The sequence below is a fragment of the Panthera onca genome, chromosome C2 (genome assembly GCF_046562875.1).
Source record: "Panthera onca isolate mPanOnc1 chromosome C2, mPanOnc1 haplotype 2, whole genome shotgun sequence".
NCBI lineage: Eukaryota > Metazoa > Chordata > Mammalia > Carnivora > Felidae > Panthera > Panthera onca.
In genome coordinates this window covers 49,256,995-49,272,480 of record NC_138347.1, presented here as the reverse complement: position 1 = coordinate 49,272,480, position 15,486 = coordinate 49,256,995, and the positions used below count along the sequence as shown (strand labels likewise).

General features: G+C 38.2%; 1 pseudogene; it reads left to right on the top strand.

Annotated features, from left to right (window-relative positions):
• The first annotated feature begins 10,974 nt into the window (after window positions 1-10,974).
• LOC132684516 (U2 spliceosomal RNA) lies at window positions 10,975-11,050 on the top strand (annotated as a pseudogene).
• Window positions 11,051-15,486: the final 4,436 nt, after the last annotated feature.

The following is a 15,486-nucleotide window of genomic DNA, read 5'->3' as shown; positions in this document are numbered from 1 at the left end:
CCTTTTACAAAATCTTTCCCTGCCCAAAGATCATTGTAATACTTCCCAATCTTACCTTTTAAAAGTTTTCTACTTTTGCCTTTTGTATTTAGATTTATAATCCATCTGAAGTAGAGGTATGTGTCAAGCTTTTTTATATGTGTAGATTTCCAGTTGTGTACACAATTTTCTGAATACGCTGATTTTTTCCATTGTTCAGGAATGCCATCTTATAAATCAAAGGTCCATGCGTATGTAGATTTCTTTCTGGAATCTATTCTGCCTCTTTGCTTTATTTCTATATTCTTGCACCAATTCTTTGCAATACCAAATTGCAACAATACTGAATCCTTACAGTAATTAGGACCACACTGTCTTAGTTTCTTAATTATTGTAGGTTTACAATAATTTTGATATCTGATAGAGTAAATCCTCTCACTTTACTCTTTTTTCAGATTGTCTTGTATGCTGTCTCCCTGTAAAGTCTATAATGAACTTACCAATTTCTGTAATAAAATCCTGTTGGGATTTTGACTGGAATTGCATTGAACTTATAGAGATCAGTTTGGAGAGAATTGATATATTTATAACTGAATTTTCATTCCATGAACATATTTCTTCACTTATGTAAGTCATCTTTAATATCTCTCAAAATGTTTTACAGTTGGTGTAAACATATTAGATATATATTTATGCAATTGTGAATGCTATTTTTTATTTTTCAGTTTGTTGGCGTATGAAAATACAAAACACTTTTGTATATTACGGGAACTTTCATCTGATAAATGCTGTGTACAAAACCACAGCAAAACATTCCAAAAGATGAAAACTGGTTAAAATTTTCTGACATTGGAAATAAGACATTTTATCCAACAACCTTTCTAAATTCCCTTATTAATTTCGATAGTTTTGACTGTCTCCATACCCAGTTATGTTATCTGCAAATAAGTTTTATTTCTCCTATTCCAATTCTAGCTTGCCTTATTGACCTCTATAGGACTTCTAATACAACGTTAAGTAAATGTGACCATTGGAATCCTTATCTCTTTTCCCATCTTGGAGTGAAAATCTGAGATTAACATGGTGAAGTAGATAGCTTCAGAATGGGGGCTTATTGCCAGAAAAACTGACCATGTGATTAGAGTTAGAACTTTTAGCCCCATCTCCCAACCTCCAGAGGAGGGGAGAGGGTCTCCAGCTCTGAATTGAGTAATTTTTTTTTTAATGTTTATTTTACAGAGAGAGAATGCAAGCGGGGGAGGGGCAGAGAGCGAGGGGGACAGAGGGTCTGAAGTGGGTTCTGTGCTGACCACAAAGAGCCCAATGCAGGGCTTGAACTCACAAACCGTGAGATCATGACCTGAGCCGAAGTCAGCTGTTTATTAACCGAGCCACCCTGGTGTCCGTTGATTAATTTATTCTTTAAAAATGTTTATTTTCAGACAGAGAGTGAGCACTAGCAGGGGAGGGGCAAGAGAAAGGAGAGAGAATATCCCAAGCAGGCTCTGTGCTGTCAGTGCATAGCCTCCTGCGGGGCTCCATCTCAAGAACCATGAGATCATGACCTGAGCCAAAATCAAGAATGGGTCGCTTAACTGACTGAGCCACCCAGGTGCCCCTTAATTCATTAATTTAGTTAACCATGCTCATGTAATGACACCTCAACAAAGCTTGAAGAGGCTCAGAGAGCTTCCTGGTTGCTGCACATACTGATGGACTAGGTGGGTGTCACACCCCAACTCCATAGGGATAGAAGGTCCTGTGCTCCTTGCTTCCAGACCTTGCACTATAGGTTTCTTCCACCTGGCTATTCCCGAATTGTATTCTTTATAATAAAACTGTAATTTTAAGTATAGCACTTTTAGTGACTTCTTTGAGTTGACTTCTTTGAGTTGTTCTAGTAAATTATCAAAGGAGGAGCTCCAGAGAAGCCCCCGAATTTGTAATCAGCCAGGCAGAAGAGTGGGTGGTTTGGGATATGATATCCAAGACTCGCAGCTGGCATCTGAAGTGGATGCAGTCTTGTGGGACTGAGCCCTTAACTTGTGGTGTGGGGTCTGTGCTAACTCCAGGTGGTGTCATAAATGAATTGTATGTAAAAGTCTGTGGTATGTGAACTAAGGACCACTCCTTCCCCAACTACCTCAGCTCGGGGAATTGAAGACACCACTCCAGACTGCCGCATCCAAGATTACAGGACTCACTCTCCCACCAGCTCCCAGTTGGAGGGCTATCTTCCTGGGAGGTTCAGGCCATCAGTCTTTCACATCCTGCTCCCAGCTATCTGCTACTGAGATAAGGTCTGGTATGTGTAGTTGAAAGCTGGCGGCTCCCTTCTTGCTCCCAGCTACCACTTGTGGAACAAAGGTTCCACCTTGGGCAAAGTGAGCTGAGAAGATTGAAGCTCTGACCACTGTTGTCTCTGTTCATGAGGTGGTGGTTGCCTTTCTTAACAAACTTTCATAGATTTTTCTTGAATAGATGTCCTTCATTTGCTGTTTGATCATTTCCAGAGACTTTAAATGGTTGCTTTTATTTCTGTTCTTACAATTTTCACTGGTTTCACTGGGAAGCATGTTAGCACAACTCCTCATCTGTCATACAAGAAGTTGATCCTCCTCCAAGACATTTTCAATATTTTAGGGGCACCTAGGTGGCTTGGTCAGTTAAAGTTCATGAGATAAAGCCCCATGCCAGGCTCTTTGCTGACAGCACAGAGCCTGCTTGGGATCCTTTCTCTCCCTCTTACTAGGCTCCTCCCCCACTTGCTCATACATGCTCTCTTTCTCAAAGTGAATAAACATTAAACATTTTTAAAAACCGTTTTCAATATTTCAGTGTTCTTTTCAGGCGCACATGTAACATTCTTCAGGATAGATCACGTTAGGCCACAAGATTCAATAATTTAAGAAGACTGAAATTGTATCAAGTAACTTTCTGACCACAACTGTATGAAACTAGAAATTAATTACAAGAAAAAAAAACTAGAAAAAACATAAACACATGGACACTAAACAATATGCTACTAAAAAATATATGGGACAACAGAGAAGCCAAAGTAGAAATAAAAAAATACATGGAAAAAAAGAAAATGGAAGTACAACACTCCCATAAATCCTTGGGATGCAGCAAAAGCAGTTCTAGGAGGAAAGTTTATAGCAATACAGACCTACCCTTAAGAAATAAGAAAAATCTGGGGCACCTGGGTGGCTCAGTTGGTTTAGCGTCCGATTTCGGCTTTGGTCATAATCTGAGTTTGTGAGTTTGAGCCCCACATCAGGCTTTGCGCTGACAGCACAGAGTTTGCTTCAGATTCTCTGTCTCCCTCTCTCTCTGCCCCTCCCTGCTCCTGCATGCTAAGATAAATAGACTAACATTAAAAAACATTAAATAAGGAAAATCTAAAACCACCTAACCTTACACCTGAAAGAACTAGAAAAAGAAGAAAAAGGCCAAAGTTAGTAGGAGGGAAATAACAAACATTAGAGAAGAAATAAATGGAGAGACTAAAAATAAACAATAGATCAATGAAACCAAGACCTGGCTCTTTCAAAAGATAAACAAAATTATAATTCTTTAGGCAGAATCATCAAGAGAGAGGACTCCAATAAATAAAATAAAAAATGAGGGCTGCCTGGCTGGCTCAGTTGATGGAGTGTGTGACTCTTGATCTCAGAGTCATGAGTTCAAGCCCCACGATAGGTATGGAGCCTGCTTAAAAATAAAGTCAGAAATGAAAGAGGAAAAATAACAACCAATACCAAAGGAATACAAAGGATTATAAGAGAATAGTAAGAAAAAATATACGCCAACAAACTTGATAACGTAGAAAAATGGATCAATTCCTACAAACATATTCTTCCAAAACTGAATCAGGAAGAAATAGGAAATTTGAACAGACCAATTGTTAGTAATTAACTTGAATTGGTAATCAAAAAACTCCCAACAAACAAAAATCCAGAACCAGATGCCTTCATAGGTGAATTGTACCAAACATTTAAAGAAGGGTTAATACCTATCCTTCTCAAACTATTCCAAAAATGGAAATTTTCCAAATTCATTCTACAAGGCCAGCATTACCCAAACCAGACAAAGATGCTAAAAAAAAAAAGAAAAAAAATCCAAATACAACATAAAACAAACAAATGGGCCAATATCCCTGATGAACATAGATGAAAAAAACCCATCAAATATTAGCAAACTAAATTCAAAAAGATCATTCACTGGGGCACTTGGCTGGCTCAGTTTGTATAGCATGTGACTTGACCTTGGGGTCATGATTTTGAGCTCTATGTTGGGGGTAGAGTCTACTTTAAAAAAAAAAAACTATACATATATATATATATGTATACATATATGTGTATATATATATGTATACATACATGTATATACATAAAGATCATTCATCATCAAGTGGGAAGTATTCTAGGGATGTGAGGATGGTTTAATATTTGTAAATCAATAAATGTGATACATCACATTAGCAAGAAGAAAAAAAAGGCCATATGATCATTTCAATACATGCATAAAAAGCATCTGACAAAATACAACATTTGTTCATGATGAAAATTCTCAACAAAGTGGGTTCTTTGAGGGAACATATCTCAATATAATAAAACCCATATATGAAAAACCTACAGATAACATCATATCAATGGTGACAAACTGAAAGCGTTTCCTCTAAGGTCAGGAACAAGACAAGAATGTCCACTCTCATCACATTTATTCAACATAGTACTGGAAATCAGACATGAAAAAGAAAAAAAAGGTATCCAAGTTGGTAAGGAAGAAGTAAAACTGTCATTATTTGAAGATGACATGATACTATATATAGAAAACCCTAAAGATGCTACCAAAAAACTATTAGAATAAATGAATTCAGTAAAGTTGCAGGATACAAAATTAGCATGCAGAAATCTGTTGTGTTTCTAGGGGCACCTGGGTGACTTAGGCAGTTAGGCATCCATCTCTTGATTTCTTTGCAGGTCATGATCTTAGTTTGTGAGATCAAGCCCCTCATCAGGCTCTGTACTGATAGCACGAGACTGCTTGGGATTCTCTCTCTCCTTCTCTCTCTCTGCCTGTCCCCCATTCTCTCTCTCTCTATTTTGATGGGGGTGGGGGAGAGGGGAAAATGGGTGATGGGCATTGGGGAGGGCACTTGTTGGGATGAGCACTGGGTGTTGTATGTAAGCCAATTTGACAATAAGTTATATTTAAAATTTAATTTAAAAATATAAGAAGTTTATTTTAAATAAACTTAAAATCTGTGTGTTCTCTCTTTTTTTTTTAAGTTTTAAATTTATTTTTGAGAGAGAGAGAGAGACAGAGTGCAAGCTGGGGAGGGGCAGAGAGAGAGAGAGAGAGAGAGAGAGACATAGAATCCGAAGCAGGTTCCAGGCTCTGAGCTGTCAGCACAGAGCCCGACACAGGGCTCGAACTCACAGGGCTCGAACTCATGAGTCATGAGATCGTGACCTAAGCCGAAGTCGGATGCTTAACTGACTGAGCCACCCAGGCACCCCTTAATCTGTTGTGTTTCTATACACCAATAATGAAGTGACAGAAAAATAAATTTAAAACATATTCCCATTTGCAACTGCAACAAAAATAATAAGATATCTAGAAATAAATTTAGCCAAGAAGGTAAAAGACCAATGCCCTGAAAACTATTGATGAAATTAAGGATGGCACAAATAAAAGGATATACTGTATTCTTTAATTGGAAAAATGAATATTGTTAAAATATCCATACCACCCAAAGCAGTCTACAGATTCAAAGCAATCCCTAACAAAATACCAAGATAATTTTTCACAGAACTAGAACAAATAATCCTAAAATTTGTATGGAATCTCAAAAGCTCCTGAAAAGCTAAAGCAATCTTAAGAAAGGACAAAGGTGGGGGAATCACAATCCCAGATTTCAAGATACACTACAAAGCTACAGTAATCAAAACAGTAAGGTACTGGCACAAAGATAGACATGTAGATCAATGTAACAGAATAGAGAGCCTAGAAATGAACTTATGCTTATATGGTCAATTAATAGAAGATATAGGAGGCAAAAATATACAATGGGAAAGATGGTCTCTTTAATAAATGGTGTTGGGAGAGGCACCTGGGTGGCTCAGTTGGTTAAGCCGTAGACTCTTGATTTTGGCTCAGGTCATGATCTCACTGTTCATGGGATCAAGCCCAGAGTCAGGCTCTCTGCTGTCAGCATAGAGCCCACTTCACATTCTCTGTCTTCCCTCTCACTACTCCTCCCCTGCCTGTATCCTCTCTCTCTGGGTCTCTCTCAAAATAAATAAACTTAAAAATAAATAAATAAATAAATGATGTTGGGAAAATTGGACAGCTACATGCAAAAGAATGAAACTGGACAGCTTTCTCCTACCACACCCAAAAATAAACTCAAAATAGACTAAAATCTAAATGTGACACCTGAAACTATAAAATTCCTTCAAGAAAGCAGAGGCATTAATCTCTTGGACATTGGCCTTAACATATTTATGGATGTATTTCCTCAAGCAAGGGAAACAAAAGCAAAAGTAAACTATTGGGAGTACACCAAAATAAAAAGCTTTTGCATAGCAAGGGAGACCATCAATAAAACAAAAAGGCAACCTAGAGAATGGGAGAAGATATTTGCAAATCCTATACCCTACTAGGGGTTTATAACTAAAATATATAAGGACGTTATACAATTCAACACCAGAAACCAAGACGAGTAAAAAATGGGCAGAGGACCTGAACAGATATTTTCCCAAAGATGATATACAGATGGGCCAACAGACAAAATACGTTCAACATCACTAATACCAGAGAAACTCAAAATAAAACCACAATGAGTAATCACCTCACGCTAGTCAGAATGGTTATAATCAAAAACACAAGAAATAAGTGTTGTTAAAGATGTGGAGAAAAGGAACACTTGTGCACTGTTGTTGAGAATGCAAACTGGTGCAGCCACTGTGGTAAACAGTATGGGGGTTCCTCAAAAAATTAAACATAGAAACACCATATGATCCAGTAATTCCTGTCCAGAAGGGAGGGGCCTGGGGATAGGCAAAATATGTGAGGAGGATTAAGAGGTACAAACTTCCAGTTATAAAATAGTCATGGAGATGAAAAGTACAGCACAAGGAATATAGTATTAAAAATCTATTATTTTGGATAATCAAACTTACAGAAAAATTACAAGTAATTTTTTTCGTGAGACATTTTAACTTGTCAACCTGATGTCCCATCACAACTGAATAATTCCATGTCTTATAAAGAAGTATTGTTTTGCATACTGCAATACAGTCAGGAAATTAACACTGATACATTACTGCCATCTAATCCTCCTGTGTTCCAAGTTTTCTCTAAGCTCTGCTTTAGTGGCATTCTACAAATCTGGATATGGAATTCTTTCATTATTACTGAAGATTCAAAATATTTTTAAATTTCGGGGTGCCTGGGTGGCTCAGTCGGTTGAGTGTCTGACTCTTGATTTCTGCTCAGGTCATAATCTCACGATTCGTGGGATCGAGCCTCTAGTCAGCTCTGCGCTGATAGTGGGGAGGCTGCTTTGGATTCTCTCCCTCTCTCTACCCCTCCCCCATTACCTACATGTGCTCTCTCTCTCTCAAAATAAATAAACTTTCAAAATATTTTTAAATTCTCATAATTCTTTGACATGTTATTTAGAAGAGTATTGCTCTATACTAAATATGGATTTTTAAAAGTCTTTTTATAGATTTCTAATAATTCTGTAGTCACACATATTCTGTATATTTTCTATTCTTTTTTTTTTTTTTTTTAATTTTTTTTTCAACGTTTTTTATTTTATTTTTGGGACAGAGAGAGACAGAGCATGAACGGGGGAGGGGCAGAGAGAGAGGGAGACACAGAATCGGAAACAGGCTCCAGGCTCTGAGCCATCAGCCTAGAGCCTGACGCGGGGCTCGAACTCACGGACCGCGAGATCGTGACCTGGCTGAAGTCGGACGCTTAACCGACTGCGCCACCCAGGCGCCCCTATATTTTCTATTCTTGAAATATGCTGAAGATTATTTTATGAACACGCACATGGTCAGTTTTTGCAAATGTTTCATAAAAATGTAAAAATATCTGGGCACCTGGATGGCTCAGTTGGTTAAGCGTCTGACTCTGGATATCAGCTCAGATCATGATCTCACTGTTCATGGGATCCAGCCCAGCATTGGGCTCCACGCTGACAAAGCAGAGCCTCTTTGGGATTCTCCCTCTCCCTCTGTCCCTCCCCCACTCATGCTCGCTCTCTCTCTGTCTCTCTCAAAATAAACTTAAAAATTCTGCATTTTGGGCACTGTTTTAATGTGTCAGTTAGGTTTAAATATTACTTTTGTTGTTCAAATATTCTGTACCCATACTGATTATGTTTTGGCCTGCTTGTTCTATCGGTTACTATGAGTAGCTTATTAAAATATCCCTGTATAAATGTGAATATGCCTATTTCTCCTTTTAATTCTTACAATTTTTGCTATACATATGTATCTTAAAGTGTTATTAGGTAAATAAAATATAGAATTCTATCTTAAGTGCCCTTTATAATACTCTTGGCTTCAAGTACTTTGGCTGAAATTAAAATAGCTATATCAGCTTTTCTGGCATTTACATGGTGTATTTTACCATCCTCATGCTTTCAACCTGTCCATATCAAGATCTCTTGGGATGTCTGGGTGGCTCAGTTGGCTCAGTGTTCAACTTTGGCTCAGGTCATGATCTCATGGTTCCTGGGTTTGAGCCCTGTGTTGGGCTCTGTGCTGACAGCTCAGATTCAGATTCTGTGTCTCCCTGTCTCTCTGCTTATCCCCTGCTCAAGCTCTGTCTCTCTCAAAAATAAATAAGCATTAAAAAAATTTTTAAAGGACTCTTGAATATATAGTTGCCCTTTTTTATGATTATTATTTTTAATTTTTTTAATGTTTATTTTTTTGAGACAGAGCACAAGCAGGGGAGGGGAGAGAGAGACACACACACACAGAATCTTAAGCAGGCTCCAGGCTCTGAGCTGTCAGCACAGAGCCTGACACAGGGCTTGAACTCATGAACCTTGAGATCATGACCTGAGCTGAAGTCAGAAGCTTAACTGACTGAGCCACCCAGGCGTTCCTATTTATTATTTTTTAAGTTTATTTATTTTGAGAGAGTGTGTGCAAACACGCGCATGTGGGGGAGGGGCAGAGAGAGAAAGGGAGAGAGTCTCAAGCAGGCTCTGCACTTTCAGTGTCGAGCCCAATTTGGCCCTCAAACTCATGAACTGTGATATCATGACCTTAACCAACTGAACCACCCAGGCACCCTGCCCCCATTGCCTTTTTTTTTTTTTTTTTTTAAATCCAGGCTGCCAATCTTTGTCTTTCCATAGTAGTGTAATATTTAGTTCAATTAAAAAGTAAGGCATAATTACCAACATATGTGCATACAAATCTGTCATTTAACTTTTTTTTTGCCCTGCCTGTTCCACATTTTTCTTTTCAGACTTTTTGAAAAATTCCGTTCCCCTCCTCCATTTAGCTTGTTATTTATATATTGTTTTAACTGTTACTCAGTAGTTTGCTTGATATTAAAGTTCTTGGCACAGTGTCTTCTATTTCATGGGCATCCACTTCATGAGCTGTAGAGCTGTGTACATTCAGATACATATAATCCCATTCAAAAGATGCGGAAACAGACAGAAGCAGTGAAATGGTCTCTCAACTCCCATACCTAAGTGGTACTTACCATTATACAATCAGGCCTCGTGTTGACCACATCCCCTCAAATATCCTAGTGCCCTTTGAAAACTCTCTATTGACTTTCTGTCATCATCTGTTACTTACCTAAATTCTAGCTGGAGGTTTTTCTCAAAATCTTTAAAAGCTACCCTGTATATATTTGTAAACGTTTCCCCCTCTCAGCACCTACCATTCTCCCATGTACGTAGGTCCAAACTCTTAAGTAATCTGGGATGTTTCCATTTCTCCCACCATCGATTCAGCCACTGCCTTCCTTAGCAAAACCTCTGATCTGTTACTTCCATCTCATTACTGCTAACATACCACTAGGAGCTTTTATGAACTCATTCATGCAGCATGCTACCAATACCAATATTCATGCATGCCCTATTTCCTTTTTGCTTTACGCACATTACTTCCAGATTATTTAAAACTGCCCTTCATCTTGAAGCTCCCTAGTTCTCTAATGGCTCTGTGCCTAGAGCAAAGAAACTACAAATAGGGATGAAAGTAACTTTGTATGGGGCAAGAGGTTCCTGTTATAATTCTCCATTTCAGCATGGTGACACTACCAGCATACCTTATTAAATGCTGGCATAGAAAAGCAACTGCTTCAGTTACTCCTGTCAGAGAAAGCAAAATCTGATAAAAGTGATAAAGATTCCTGATTTTCTTCCTTAGAGTGTCACATGGCCAATGCCTACCATACATAGCATGGGATAGAATGAGAAGAACAATCAGCTGGGAGAGTGACCTTTTTTTTTTTTCTCAAAGTGTCCTCTGAGTATAATTACACTGAAATCTTGTTTTGAGAAATTTGCTTGTATGGTTATATAGGTATGAATGTTTATACACAGATTAAGTTTATACCCATACACAGCATTACAATAGTGTTAGTGTTAGAATATTTGGGGGGTTTTATACCCAACTAAATATTACTTATATTTATGGTGAAGAGAGGCATCTTGTGAAACTGAGTCAAACCATTGCTCACACCTTGATTTTTTATTAAAAAAATTTTTAAACTTTCTGTTTCTTTTTGAGAGAGACAGACAGATAGAGCGGGGAGAGGGGAAGAGAGAGAGGGAGACACCGAATCTGAAGCAGGCTCCAGGCTCCAAGGTGTCAGCACAGAGCCCCACACAGGGCCCAAACCCAAAAGCCATGAGATCATGACCTGAGCCAAAGTCAGACGCTTAACTGCTTGAGTCACCCAGGCGTCCTAATAAACTTTTATTTTTATTATTTTTTAATCACTTCTTGGCCTTTTGGCTAAGATCAAGTGTATTTTTATTATTTTTAATTTATTTTTTAAATTTACATCCAAGTTAGCATATAGTGCAACAATGATTTCCGTAGATTCCTTAATGCCCCTTATCCATTTAGCCCATCCCCCGCCCCACAAACCCTCTGGCAACCCTGTTTGTTCTCCATAGTTAAGAGTCTCTTTTGTCCCCCTCCGTTTTTACATTACTTTTGCTTCCCTTCCCTTATGTTCATCTGTTTTGTATCTTGAAGTCCTCATATGAGTGAAGTCATACATTTGTCTTTCCTTAATTTCGCTCAGCAGAATACCCTCTAAGGGCGTCTGGGTGGCTCAGTCAGTTGAGCGACTTCGGCTCAGGTCATGATCTTGCAGTCTGTGAGTTTGAGCCCTGCGTCGGGCTCTGTGCTGACAGCTCAGAGCCTGGAGCCTGCTTCGGATTCTGTGTCTCCCTCTCTCTCTGCCCCTCCCCCGCTCATGCTCTGTGTCTCTGTCAAAAATAAATAAACATTAAAAAAAAAAAAACCCTCTAGTTCCATCCATGTAGTTGCAAATGGCAAGATTTCATTCTTTTTTGATTGCCGAGTGATACTCCATTTTATATTTATATACCACATCTTCTTTATCCATTCATCCATCAGTGGACACCTAATAAACTTTTTTTAAAGAGCCATTTTAGGTTCACTGCAAAATTGGGCAGAAAAGCAGTACCTATATACCCTGTCCCCACACATTACACATCATTCTCAATTTGCATCTTTATTGGGGCGTCTGGCTGGCTCAATCAGTAAAGCATACAACTCTTGATCTGAGGGTTTCAAGTTCAAGCCCCATGTTGGGTGTAGAGATTACCTAAAAATCTTTTTTTTTTTTAAATTATTATTATTTTTTTTTTTATTTTTTTATTTTTTTTTTTTTATTTTTGGGACAGAGAGAGACAGAGCATGAACGGGGGAGGGTCAGAGAGAGAGGGAGACACAGAATCGGAAACAGGCTCCAGGCTCCGAGCCATCAGCCCAGAGCCTGACGCGGGGCTCGAACTCACAGACCGCGAGATCGTGGCCTGGCTGAAGTCGGACGCTTAACCGACTGCGCCACCCAGGCGCCCCCTTAAATTATTTTTTTTAACGTTTATTTCTGAGAGACAGAGCATGAATGGGGGAGGAGCAGAGAGAGAGAGGGACACAGAATCTGAGGCAGGCTCCAGGCTCTGAGCTGTCAGCACAGAGCCCAACACAGGGCTTGAACCCACAAACTGTGAGATCATGACCTGAGCCGAAGTCAGATGCTTAACTGACTGAGCCACCCAGACACCCCACCTAAAAATAAAATGTTAAAAAATAAATTGCATCTGTTAGATTTGCTTTAAACATTTGCAAATAAATGTTTCAACATCTAATTAGTACTTAAATTCTTTCAATGTTACTTTCTTTGCATTACTGGATTTCAAGTGTTCTGCTTATTTTGATCTTTTTTTTTATAATCAAGGTATATAAATTATATAGGAACTTTGTTTTATTTCGAGACATGGTTATGTGGGTAAATTCATAGTTCCTATCGATCTATCCAAGTTTTACATCAACTATGATTTAGTTATGGAATTCTAAAAGCAAGAAGCAGAAATATTAAAATAAGCAACTCCAGGTGTATGACCAGCATAAGGACAACGCTAGATTCTCAGTGAAATGCATTTGTATGACAATGCCAATCAGTGATACATGCAAGAGTTCAGGCAACTGTTCCTGCAGCAATGTTATAGTGGTTATCCTTGATATTTTACATAGTACATAACAGCTTTTATTTTTCCTAAATATTAAGCAATGTGAATGCAATGAATACTGCAGATAAAGTGTTCCCCAAAAGGACTTACTCTTAGAAAAAAACAGATTTAGGATAACAGCACACTTGCACTACATGAAAAATGGACAAAGATGTCTATGTCCATGTGCAATAATTAAGTGGATATCTATTGTGATGTGGGTCAAAGCCTTTGGTCTAAGTAAGAAAAGTTCTCACATATCTAATTCAGACATGCTAGAATGACATCTACCCTAATTCACCTTATTTAGGGATACTTCCACTCCCACTCATTTCTCCAATGATCCAAGTAATGCAGGATCAATATAGGAAATTTGCAAAGTGTACGACATGAAAAAAAGTAAAAAATAAAAACTAAAAGCAAGAATTATTGCTAACCAACAATGATTCCCATGAAGGTGAAAGGTTACAGATCACTAGGGACTTGTCATGCAGCTGAATTAGGGATTTCCAAATTTTTTCTTCATCGTTGATGGGGAGCACCTTGGTATGCTGCTCTTCCCTGCTGCAGGCACATCATCTCCTCAAAGATCTGAAAGTTGGCCTCTTGGTCCCTCCTCTAAGATGTTAAATCTTTTCCTTTCTTACTTCTTTCCTCTGCCTTAGGGTGGTGTTTCTTCTTACAGACGCTACTTCTGCTCCACCTGAGAGTTCTGTTAACAATCTTTATTTATTTATGTTTAAATGTTTCTATTTATTTTTGAGACAGAGACAGCATGAGCAGGGGGTGGGCAGAGAGAGAGGGAGACACAGAATCTGAAGCAGGCTCCAGGGTCTGAGCTGTAAGCACAGAGCCCAACACGGGGCTCAAACTCACAGACCGTGAGATCATGACCTGGGCTGAAGTCGGATGCTTAACCGACTGAGCCACCCAGGTGTCCTGACACGTTAACAATCTTTATACAGATCTTTCTCAACTTAGGATGGCGTTACTTCCCCATAAATCCATTGTAGTTGAAAATATTAAGTCAAAAATGCATTAGTACACCTAGCCTACTGAACACCATAGCTTAGCCTAGCCTAACTTAAAGGTGCTCACTCAGAACACTGACATTAGCCTACAGTTGGGCAAAACCATGTAACACTGTTTTATAATAAAGTGTCTAATGCCTCATGTAATTTATTGAACACTGTAGTGAAGGTGAAAAACAGAAAAAAGTCAGTTAAGCATCCAACTTCGGCTCAGGTCACAATCTCACGGTTCGTGAGTTCAAGCTCCATGTTGGGCTCTGTGTTGAGCATTCAGAGCCTGGGGCCTGCTTCGGATTCTGTCTCTCTCTCTCTCTCTGCCCTCTCCTGCTCACGCTCTCTCAAAAATAAACAAACATTAAAAAAAAAAATGATTTTATGTGTACAGAATAGTTTTAAGTGTATTGATTGCTTATACTTGTGACCCCATGGCTGACTGGGAGTTGTGGCTTGCTGTTACCCAGTATCACCAGACAGTGTGGTACTTCATACTTCCAGTCTGGGAAAAGATAAATATTTCAAATTTGATGTATGAAAAAAATAAAATTCAAAGTATGGTTTCTACTGAATGTATATTATTATTTATTTATTTTTTAGTAATCTCTACACCCAATGTGGGACTCTGACCCCCAACCCTGAGATCAGTCACATGCTTTTCTGAGCCAGCCAGGCACCCCACCACCTCAAATGTGTATCACTTTTACACCATCATAGAGTTGAAAAATTACAAGTCAAACCATTCATAAGTTTGGGACCATCTGCATTAGTTTTCCCTTGTTGATATAATGCTGAAAAAGCCTTTGAAAAAATTCAACACCCATTCCTGATAAAAGCACTTACGAAAACAGGAATTGGTGGATATCTTTAACATGAAAAAATGTTTACCTTAATCCTAAAGTCAGTGTCTTATTTAATGGTAAAATACTGGAGACATTCCTACTGACAACAAGAATAAGGCACGGGTGTGCATTATTTCTCTTATTCAATACTGTACTAGCAGTATTAAGCAAGGCTGTTAGACAAGAAAAATGAATTACAGGCACAAAAATTGGTAAAGAAGTAAAACCAGCTCTATTTGCAGGTGATATGATTGCACACCTGAAAAATCCTAGAGAAACAATGATAAAATTCAGTAAAAGAATTGAGGAAGATAGCAAGATACAGAATTAACATACAGAAATTGCCTTCATATCCTAAAACAATCAGCACACAATGGTAGAGAAAACCCCATTTCTGTAATAATAAAGAAGATTAAAATACTTAGGACTAAGCTTACAAAAAATATGCAAAAATGAGAAAAATTTAGAAACACCCCTGAAAGACACAAAAGCAGAGTGCTCTCAATTATGATGGCTTATTATCATAAAGACAACAGTTAAATGAAATTAGATCCTGATCTCACAAATGCATAGGAATATACTCTAAATTGTCAGGAATCTACTTAAAATTAAAAAAAATGAAATAATACAAGCACAAGAAAAACATGAGTAAATTCATCTCTAACCTCAGTATGGAGAAAGGCTTTCTAAATACTAACATACAATTGAGAGGCAGTAAGAGATTAACAAAGTTTACTACATAAAAAATGGAAGCTGTTTGCATTGCAAGAAAATATCATAATCAAAGACAAAAGACAATTGGGAAAACTATAACATCTCAAAGATAAAGACTTAGTATATAAAGAATTCTTAAAAATTGAGAAAGGACCAAAAC